Here is an 8,002-nt window from a genome sequence, read left to right as displayed (position 1 = left end):
TTCCACCTTTTCTTCTTCTTTCCCCTCGATCATCCACGTAAGGTTCTCTTTTGTAGCTAATACCGCTTGGTAGCATTCCCTAGCTAGCACTTGATCTCTCTTGACTTCACCTACGACATTCTCCTTTGGGAACTTTACCTTCAGGCAATAGGTGGACGTGGCTGCCTTCTAGCGGTTGAATGTAGGCCTGCCAATTATCACGTTGTACAAGAAAGGATAGTCTACCTCCAGGAATTCGAGCTGATGAGTCAGCTGTCGGGGGTAAGATCCCACCGTGACTGTCAGTGTCACTATGCCTTTGGGATACACCCTATCTCCATTGAAGTTGACGAGGGGGGACTAAAAAGGCTACAATCTTTCGGGATTTACCTTTAGCTATTGGAAAGCAGAGAGGTAGATAATGCCCGCAAAACTATCGTTGTCTATAAGAATCCTCCTGGTGTTAAACCCCTCTATCATGAGCGTTATGACCAGGGGGTCATCATGCGGCTGCTTCACACCTCTGACATCTTCTTTTGAAAATAGGATGTCCCTGTCCGTCCTTCTTTGCTTCAAAGGTGGTATCCTGTAGATCCTGTTTACTTGCTTCTGTTGTGACTTCTTGAGGGATCTAAAAGACCCATTTGTGGATGGTTCTCCTGTGATCGTCTTTATTTCTCCTATCGCGTTCTATGGATCGTTGAACGTGTTGTCCTCATCCCTCGAAACAACTCCGTGCTTATCCTTGTTATCACTTCTGGATTTGCTAGAGTTCCCCTTCTTCACAAACTTCTGCAGCTTCCCTTTCCGGATGAGCTATTCTATCTGCTCCTTCAGGTTTCTGCAATCTTCTGTGTAATGGCCGTGAATCCTTGTGGAAACGGCAGTACTTCTTCTTGTCACGCACACTAGGTGATGAGTGCAACGGTCTTGGCCATTTGAGGTAATGCTCATCCTTAATTTGCGTCAAAATTTTGTCAATGGGCATACTAAAAGGGTAAATTTTACCGTTTGAGGGATTTTATTGTCCTTTCGCTTGTTCTCGTTAGTGCCCTGACGATCTTCCCTTTCTCTTTTTCGTCCCCTTCAGTCTTCTCCCTAGGTTTCTCTTCGTCCCTTATTGCTGCCAAGGCAGCTTCGATGTTCATATACTTCTGCGCTTCCAAGAGCATTTCTGCCATTGTCTGAGGAGGGCTCTTCGCGAGTGCAACCACGAACTCTTTGGACTTTAATTCAGCTTCAAAGGTCGTTATTTACACTTTGTCATCTGCTTCATCTACCTTTAAGGTTTCTCTAGTGAAACACTTCACATATGACCTCAAGGTCTTCTTCTCTCCTTGCTTGATGGTGAGTAGGTGGTTTGTCGGCCTTTTCGGGCGTTGTCCATTGACGAAATGGCGTAAAAAGGAATTGCCCAGTTGCTCGAAGTTGTCGATGGACGACGTTGGTAGCTTGGTGAACCACTCCCATGCTGCTCTTTTGAGAGTGGTTCACCAAGGAACGACACAGTATCTCATCAGGGGGCTGTTGAAGACCTAGGGTTGTCTTGAAAGTGTTGAGGTGGTCCACAGAGTCTTTCAAATCATCAAACGGCTCGAGCTGTGAGAGGCGAAACTTTGAAGGCATTGGGCATTCTAGGACCGCTGTTGTAAGTTCGTCCTCCTGACCATCTTGTCTAAGCTCCAATCTGTTTTTTCCCTTATTGCACTTCTTAGCTCGTCCATTTCCTTTCTCATTTCCTTGAGGAGGTTTGAGTTTGCTCCCTTAGGAGCAATTGGTCGTCGGTGGTCGTTCCTTCTTTAGCTGTCTCCATCGTCATTCCGGTTGGTCCTAGAATGATTATCTTTTTGCTGAAGCTGCAATCTCATCTCCTGGTTCTATCTCGTAAGCTCCTCCACGCTGGCTGTGAGTGTTTGGATTTGCAAGACTAATGCTGCAGAATCTTGTGGCTTGCTAGACTCCATTTGGACTCTAGAGTTGAATGGAACTACGCTCTCAAACCTAAGTACAAAATTGTCATTCCCTCAGACGATGCTAAACTGATGATGGTAAAATCGCCAGTCAAGTAGGTTTGTCCAGATAGGTCAGCATGGACTTCATCTCTATATACTTGCAAGAGTAAGAATGGAATCCTTTCTGAGTAGTCACCGGTGTGGTACCGGCCACAGAGCCTCCGATGGTAAAGTCAACAACTAGAAACGATAGAGAGGGCTTATAAGAACTAGAGTGAATAAAGTGTTTTAATGAGTGTGTATGTATGTACCTTGTTTAGTTCTGAAATGTGTCTTATATACATCCTCTTTCTTTCTAGCCGTTGTACCCTATTCATGGTGGTATAATTGCTTCATTTGTAACGCCTCTGGGCTCATTCAATGTAGGCTTTGATGGATCTCCAATGGTCTTCTTGGCCGATTGGTAACCATCCGAGGCATTGAATGCTCCTCTTTATGGTGCTTCTACAATTATCCATGTTGGGAAGGGATGGACGGTGACACTTGATGGACTCGTCTAGACAATAATATTTATTGGGCCTATCACTTATTTTTAAATTTGTATGTTATTTTTTATGTTTTGTCATAAAAATAAATTGTTAAAATATATCCAATAATTTGTTAATGATCTGTTACGTGAGCCACGGTTAATTTCACAATTGTGAGTCGGTGAGACTGTGACGCAACACAGATTCCGTCCACAACACACACACGCTGAATAACACACCTCTCAATTTCAAAGAAGCCTCACATCACAACATCACATGCATGAAGAGGATTAGCCAAAGCCAAAGCCAAAGCCAATCCCTCAAAACCCTACTTAACAACGGTCTCTACCCACAAGCCCTCGAAGCTTCTCTTCCAAACCCCAAGCTCACTGACCAAACCTACGCTCTCTTCATCAAGTCCGGTCACTCCTTACACCCTTACCTCTCCACCACTCTCATTTCCCACTTCTCTAAACTCGGTCATTTCTCACGCGCTTCCAAGTACCTCTTCGAAACCCATAACCCTGATACAGTCTCGTTCAACGCTCTCATTTCTGGGTTCGCCAGGTTTCGCCAACCCAGACCCGTTTTCGAGCTCTTTAACACTCTAAGACATCTGGGTCTGGAACCTGATGTGTTTACGTTGAGCTCTTTGGTTAAAGCGTGTGAAAGTTTGCAGGAAAACGAGGCTGCCCATGGAGTTTGTTTGAGAATGGGGTTTGGCTCAGGAGCTTATTTGGTGAGTGGGTTTATAGAGAACTATGCGAGAGCTGGGGATGTTGAAAAGGCTGAGAAGTGTTTTGGGGAGTGTTTGGTATTGGACAATGTGGTTTGGACTGCTATGGTTTGTGGGTATGTGTGGAATGGGGAGTTTGAGAAGGGTAAGGTGGTTTTTGTGGAAATGAGAGGTTTGAGTTTGGAGCTGAATGAGTTTAGCTTGACTGGGGTGCTTGGTGCACTGTTTGATGTGAGAGAGGGGGAACAGGTTCATGGGATTGGTGTTAAGATGGGTTTGTTACGTGGCAGTTCTATACATTTGAATAATGCTATTATGAACATGTACTGTAAGTGTGGGAATAAGATGGCTGCAGTTAAGATGTTTGATGAAATTGCTGAACCAGATGTTGTGTCTTGGACTGAAAGGATTGGAGCTGCTTTTGATGGTTTGGAAGCTTTGGAGTTGTTTAAAGTTTTGCATTCTGGGAGTTTGGAGATGAATGAGTATACAATGATCAATGTTTTGTCTGCCATTGCAGGCCCAAGGCTGTTAACTTCCAGTAGGCAAGTCCAAGCACTTTGTCAAAAGGTGGGGTTTTTGCAAGTGATTTGTGTTAGTAATGCATTGATATCCATGTACGGAAAGTGTGCTCAAATGGATGATGCTAGACGTGTTTTTGATGATATGCTTCATCGAGATTCTGTTTCTTGGAATTCTCTGATTGCTGGGTATTCTGAGAATGGATTTAGTAGTCTGGCTCTTGAAGTGTTTTCTCAAATGCGTGATCTTTCACTACAGCCAAATGAATATACTCTGGCTAGCATTCTTGAAGTTGTTTCTAACTCGAATTCTGTAATACAGGCAATGCAAATTCATTTGCATATGATTAAATGTGGCTTTATGTTCAATGATTCTATGGTGTCTTGCTTGATAAAAACATATGGGAAATGCCATGGGATAGATGAAGCAAAAGAGATATTCTCTGAGATTGATAAGATCAATGTGGTACATTGCAATGCAATGGCTACTGCTTTTGTTTATGCTGGTTGTCATGCTGATGCTTTAAATTTGTTCTACACCTCAAGAAGCTCGTACCTTGAAGTGGACAGTACAATCTTTAGTATTGTCCTCAAAGCTTGTGGTGCAATGACAGATTTGGTACAAGGAACAGCAGTTCACTCACTGTGTCTTAAATTTGGATTTGATCAGGATATATTTGTGGAAAGCACTATTATTGACATGTACTGTAAGTGTGGAAGCATTGGTGATGCACAGAAGGCTTTTAGGAATACATCTAAAGACAATTTGGCTGCTTGGAATGCCATGATAATGGGATATGCTCAACATGGTTGTTTTCATGAAGTTTCTGAGGTTTTTGAGAAAATGTGTCAATCTGGAATAGAACCAGATGAGATAACTTTTCTTGGAGTTCTCACTTCATGCTGTCATGCAGGGCTAGTGAGAGAAGCAAATGATTACCTAAACTCTATGTTTGAACTTCATGGAGTTATCCCACATTTAGAACACTATGCCTGTATGGTTGACCTGCTTGGTCGAGTTGGACTCCTAGAAGATGCAAAGAGGACAATTGAACAAATGCCTATTCACCCTGATGCTCATATATGGCAGATTCTTCTATCAGCATGCAACATCCATGGAAATGTCATTCTGGGGAATGTTGCTGCCAGAAAACTTCTTGAGCTGCAACCTGAAAATGAATCTGCTTATCTTCTTCTGTCAAATCTCTATGCTTCTGCTGGTATGTGGAGTGATGTTGGCAAATTGAGGAAGCAAATGAAGGAAAAAGTAGTTCACAAAGAACCTGGTTCTAGTTGGATTCAAGTTGGAGGATCCATACATTACTTTTTTGCTGGTGACATGTCACATCCTGAGAGTAAAGAAATATATATGGAGCTAATAAAGTTGTATACTTGTATGATCAGATGCCAGTGTCACCAAAATTGGATCAAAACGATGCTTTCCTGATGAAAATATGAACTAAGAAGCAGAGAATTTTTTTCTAATTTTTTGCGGCAATTAACTCTGCAGGGTGTTTGTGTTTCCAGGACTCATCAAGTGTCATTACATGTCGTCTAAAATCAGTTTGGCATATAAATTCCATTCAACATATGTATTACAGATGACTTCAGGAAATTTATTTTACTAGTGGTCAGAGACGCAAGTCTGAAAAGGCCATAAACTATGGCTTTGCAGCTGTTTGTTCCAAGTTAACTAACACGACTCTGAGAGAGAATTCCCCATAAATTGCCATTAGCCAAAATTATGACTGCACAGGTGTTCATTGCTTGCTAAAAGCTCTGTTGTTAATCTACAGTGGCAGTATTTGTAGTCACAACTGAAAGCAATGATTGAATTCTACTTTCCATCACAGATACTGTTAACAAGTGTGGCCTTATTTTTACTGAAATCTACAACATTAGAAAGAAAGAAAAAAAGTGAGATTTTACATGCAAATCAGCATTATTGGTGCTTTTTTGGCTGCTCAAGGTGAGATTTTACATCGGAATGTGGTCATAACAAAGTTGTAGACGTTTGCTGCTACACTGTCCCCCATGGAGAGTGTCTGCTTCTGTCCTTGACTTCATCTGATCTATTTTCAGCTGTGGCATTCTGCTTCTGATATTTTGCCAAGGATAGATGAAATTTTGATTAAAAAAGGAAAAATGCTTGACTGATGAGTTGGGAGTCCAGGTGAAGGTATGCCAGTATATAGTGTTAGAATAATGATTGATTAAAATTTGAGAATCTCCTATCAGATTACGCTTTTGGGATATGTAGTAGTTTATCATATAACTCTATTAGATTCATCATCTTTTGAAATTGTTTATGGTTCTTGAGGTAGAAAGTGACCAGTGGGTGAATGAGGAATTCATGATGGATGAGGATATGGCAGAAGATATATAATAATTAGATTTAGGATTGCATCTGCTTAGGATATTAGTTTTGTTTCATGTTTACAGTCTCATATTTTATGACGTAAAAGATGGATCATGGAGGCTGCTTCACACATAGCAGCCTCTTGTCCCAGTGAGAACAAGCTTGGCTCGTGACATCTTTCTACAACATGTAACTTATACATTTTCAAATGACTTAGTAATGAATGTTTATGGGCATTGGAATTGGTTGTTATTTTAGTGACTGGTGGCATTCATCTATTTAAAATCAGTTCAAATTTGCAAGAAGTAGGATGTAATATCTTGACTTGAGTAAGCTGGATGTGATATCAAGGGAACTGACACCTAATTTCTTGAGGACACTACATGTCAAATGGTGTTTCTACACAGGGTTTCCTATAAACTTGATTTCTTGTTGTTTCAGGCCTATGCATTTTGGTTTTTGCTTGGCTTTAATCATGTTGTTGTGCTTTTAATTGTCCCCTTTTTGACTGATAAATACTTTAGAGTTGCTTACATAATCTTTGCCAGTCATGAAATTATGCATCTATATATCAATGCTAATATTACCATGAATTTTGTAACCTTCTACTTTTTGGTAAATGTAAAATCTATCAGAATGGAAACACTCCATCTGCAAAAGAAAAAGGGAAAAAGGAAGTAGTAGAAGAAAATAAGTAACTACATTCATGGGATAATAATCATTGATCATACAGTGTCTAACATGGATCAATACTTTCAATTATTCCTCATATAAATTTTCCTGCTGGAGTGTTGGTAATCTGAAGAGGCTCTATAGAACACAGAGACTATCAAGTGGAAAGCATTTGCTGCTATTCTTGACTTTATCTGCCCCCTTTTTGGTAGAGGCCTTCTGCCCCTCAGACTTTTGGTGATTATAGTAGCAGGAACATCACTGATTTTGTTACTCATATTGTAATGCAAGGCAATTTCACCCTATTCCTTCAAGCTGTTCTTGTTTGATAAATGTGGCTATATGATCAAATAGCAATTGTTGTGAGTTTATATAGAGCATAATATCTGCCTTCCATAATACCAGTGTCTGGGGGTGATTGACCTTGGTGAGTGTAAGCTAGAAACGGCCTTTCAGACTGGTGGAGGTTGGGGGGCATGCCAGCAAGATTGTCTGGCTGTACAAGATTCCTTTCTGCTCAGCTCGAGACAAATTGAATTCATAGGATGATTTGATGACTGATTGACTTAAAATATGATCCATAGTTTATTGTGTATGATGGTTTTGATTTGAGCCTGTCTGATCATGAACACGTGTGGGTTCAGGACATATCTAGCAGCTTTCTTGTAAACCTTGGTGCTGGTTTCTGGATTTCTATAGTAGGTGAGGAGTACGGGAGGATAAGAATTCCATATGGTAAGGATTTAGTGATTTGCTTCTTTGGTCATTTTGACAGATAGAATTTGTTTGTTTAATGCAATTTGGGTGGGTTTCAGGGAGCAAAGCTCATAATTATAATTATATATATATGTGTGTGTGTGTGTGTGTTTTTAAATGACTCCTGATTTTCAGGGAGATCTTCTTGGTAATGTCAAATGTCTGTCTTAGTATTACTACCTGCAGGTCTAGCCATCATGCTCAATTATACGTATATTTCATGCTGAATCACATGGTCATCTAATTTGTTTTCCAGTAATGTTTGGGTCAATTTTTTACAGTTATTTTTTTTCACAACTGCGTGACAAGAATAACATTATTTTCACATGGGCCACTGTTGACATCACTTTTATACCAATCACGTCACCTTAGGAATTGTGAAAAAAAAGAAAGAACGAAATTTTTTGTGCTTTTAGACTTATTATTTTTTGATGATATACAGGCCATGACGATGATGATAATGCTGACCATTGCAATGACCACTAAGTGTTTCTTCCCTT

At 40.4% G+C, this 8,002-nt stretch overlaps 1 pseudogene; it reads left to right on the top strand.

The window, feature by feature from the left end:
* Positions 1 to 2,688: 2,688 nt before the first annotated feature.
* On the top strand, positions 2,689 to 6,379 carry LOC142612956 (putative pentatricopeptide repeat-containing protein At3g25970; annotated as a pseudogene).
* Positions 6,380 to 8,002: the final 1,623 nt, after the last annotated feature.

The sequence above is a fragment of the Castanea sativa genome, chromosome 10, assembly GCF_040712315.1.
Source record: "Castanea sativa cultivar Marrone di Chiusa Pesio chromosome 10, ASM4071231v1".
Classification (NCBI taxonomy): Eukaryota; Viridiplantae; Streptophyta; class Magnoliopsida; order Fagales; family Fagaceae; genus Castanea; species Castanea sativa.
This window is presented reverse-complemented; position numbering and strand designations above follow the sequence as displayed.